Source organism: Rattus rattus, chromosome 7 (assembly GCF_011064425.1).
Source record: "Rattus rattus isolate New Zealand chromosome 7, Rrattus_CSIRO_v1, whole genome shotgun sequence".
Lineage (NCBI taxonomy): Eukaryota > Metazoa > Chordata > Mammalia > Rodentia > Muridae > Rattus > Rattus rattus.
Window position 1 is genome coordinate 126,005,781 of NC_046160.1, and position 3,139 is coordinate 126,008,919.

Here is a 3,139-nt window from a genome sequence, read left to right on the forward strand (position 1 = left end):
AGAGGGCATCGGAGCCCCTGGAACTGGGGTTACAGATGGTTATGAGTACCAGGTGCTGGGTATCAAACCTGGGTCAGGAGAGCAGCCAGTGCTCTTAACTGCCGGTCAATCTCTCCAGTCCCTCTTCATTTTGATATATTTTATTTAACCCTACATATCCAAAATATTTTCACATGCAGCCAATATAAAATACCAGGGCTGGAGAGAAGGCTCTGCTGGTAAAGTTTTGATCCCAGAGCCCACATAAATATGCATGGACACCCATATACAAATACTTGATAAAATATTAATGACTTAGTAACGTCTATGGGGCTTGGCGTGGTGGCGCACAGGTGAAATCCCATGGGAGTTGGAGATTGGCAAACCCCTGGGAGATCACTGGCAAGCTAGCCTAGGCTAGCCCAGACTTAAGAGAGACCCTGTCTCAGAATAAGAAGCAGCTGAGAACCGACAGCTATGGCGGTCCTTTTTGATCTCCAAATGGGCACCTCTGCCACTTACTGAAGTATCAGTGACTTCAGAGCACCTTCTGCAGAGCTGGAGAGGTGGCTCAGCAGTTAAGAGTTCTTACTGCGCAAGGATCCCAGTGTCCACCTGACACACCAAGCACAGATACGTGACCCCAGCTCCAAGATGGAACAGAGACAGGATTGCTGGCCATTACTGGATTCTAGCCTAGATGAGAAAATCTTAGTCCCAGATTCGGGGAGAGACTCTGTCTCAAAGGAAGGGATGGTGAGAGCAAGAAAGTACCTGAAGCCCTTCTCTCTCTCTCTCTCTCTCTCTCTCTCTCTCTCTCTCTCTCTCTCTCACACGCACACACACACACTTGCACATATTCTGCCTAATACATTTCTGAAATCTGGGATGTATGCTTATCCCAAGTTGGACTATGCCAAGTGGTAATGTCATGTGGCCTGTGGCTACCCTATTGGGTGGTACCAGTGAGAACCTCAGGGAAGAGCCAGGTTGGAGGTTATTGGCCACCTGCTCAGTGAAAGGACAGTCAGTCAGCCCTGGGACCCAGGGTCTGGATGAGTTGTTTGTGTCCCACAACAAACTGCAGGAGAGCTAGTTAGGAGCATCACGGGGATGGAGGCATGGGAACAAAGTAGATGTGGGGTCTGGGGGCAGGTATGTCACTGACAGCCAGAAAAAGGGGTGGAAATGATGGGGTGTACTGGCTCTGCCAAACCAGAGGTCATTAGTGTTGCGTGATGTGTCAGAGAATATTATTACCTTCCCCTTTCCTTAGTCTCTCCTGTGTGGACCATCTCAGACTGTGCCCAGAGTTCATCAGAATCTGGCCTTGCCTCCAGGGCGTCTCTGTTTTGAGTTCTGACAGACAAGGAACACAAAATTAACTCCACACAATTTAGGATGTCTGCTAAGCTCAGGGTGGGGGGTCACAACAACCCTCCTAAAGTGACCACGCCATACCTCTCCGCTCTGCACACCACCCTCCCAATATTGGACACAGAACCCAGGACCGTGTATTGTGTGTGTATTTACAAACAAGCACCTTATCACTAAGCTAGATTGTTAACCTTTAAAAAAAAAAAATTAGGACAGGGTCTTAAGTTGCCCAGACTGGTCTTGAACTCTGAAAGCCTAAAATTTTTTATTTTTGAGACAGGATGTCTGTATAGTTTGGCCTGCTCAACCTTCCGAGTGCTGAGATTCAAGGTGTGCATCACCACGCCCAGCTAGCCTAGAACTTTCGATCCTTTCTCCAGTGAGCACCACGATGCCCCACGGCCTTTTCCGTCTAACTCTTTAACTCACCCAAAAGCGTGCAGGAAGTTCACGCCCTTGAGCCGCATGCTCTTCCTTCTCATCTCTCCTCAATCCAAAAGCTTTCACAAATGGCTAAACTAAATTGGCTGACCTTCGTTTGCCCCCAAGCAGAGCCACCCGAGGTCCCGCTTGCGCACCTGCGACTGCCGCTCGCTACCACACGGGGGCGCGGTGGCAAGCCACATCCCCCAATGCTACTCAGAAGCCAGCCCCTGGTTGGATGCTTGGCTTCCCGTCTAGTTCAGGCTGAGGTGGTCTCTCCAGACCTAAATCAAACACAGCTCCTAAAGCTCTCCCCGTCACCCTGCGGCTCACTGATCCCTGCCATGTCTCATGTCCATGAGCTGGACCTGTTATATCTGGAAATGTGGGCACACAGTCCACACTTTTTTTTTTTTCCTGTTTTCCTGTCTTTAAACCCCTCCAGGACCTACCCAAGTTGGGGTAGTCGGGAATCTAGCTTCTCCTGAGGTCTTCAGAACCCCCACTCTCCAATCCCGAGGCTCTTTATCTAGTCAAGGAGAGCGCACAACTAGCCCTCCCATCCATCCACCGCAGGCCTAGCTGAGCGTCCCTCACGGGAACTGAAACTCGGAAGTGAGACGCCTAAGGAGCACTTTGAGCTCCCACAGGGTGAGAAGGTGGAGCACATCCCAGCACATTCCTATGGACTATCACCCATACTCAGGATTAGGGTTTTCCCGGGCCTAGGGGCTCCTACATCTGCTGGGAACTTCTTCGCCGCCTCCGGGCGGACGCTGGCACGAGGCGGGCGCACGGCTTGCACCGACCTGCAATGAAGGCGCAGCGCGAGGACCTTTGGGATTGACTAACTTTGGGGCGCTAAGGTTCCAGGAAGATGTTTGGGAACAGTCAGCGTAAGACGGGGACGGGAGGGATGGGATAGGGTTTTCAGAAGGTTTGTACGAGAAAGGAAGAGGCCTGGCACTGCACGCGGAGAGGCATTTGGAGAGGCCAAAGAGGCGGAGCCAGCGGACAGGATTTGCTCGGCCGCTTGGGCAGCTTGCGCCCAGGAAGCGAGGTTGCCAGGACAACGCGTTCTGGGCGGGGCCGATTTCGGGGCGGAGTCTGAGTCCAAGGGAGGATAGAAGGGGCGGGGCCTCAGAGTCTGAGCCGAAAGCGAGGTTGTGATTGGTGAATACTTCTTGCTCTGGGCGGGAACGGCGTGGCGGCTGGGGCTGGGCCTCAAAGAGGGCGTGGCTGTGCGGGGGCGGGTCCTGAGAGCTGAAGCCGGAGGCGGAGACGTGGTTGGCGGGTCCGCGTGCCCGGGGCGGGGTCGAGCCGGCGGGGGCGGAGCCGAGCGGTGGGGGCGGTGCTGGTG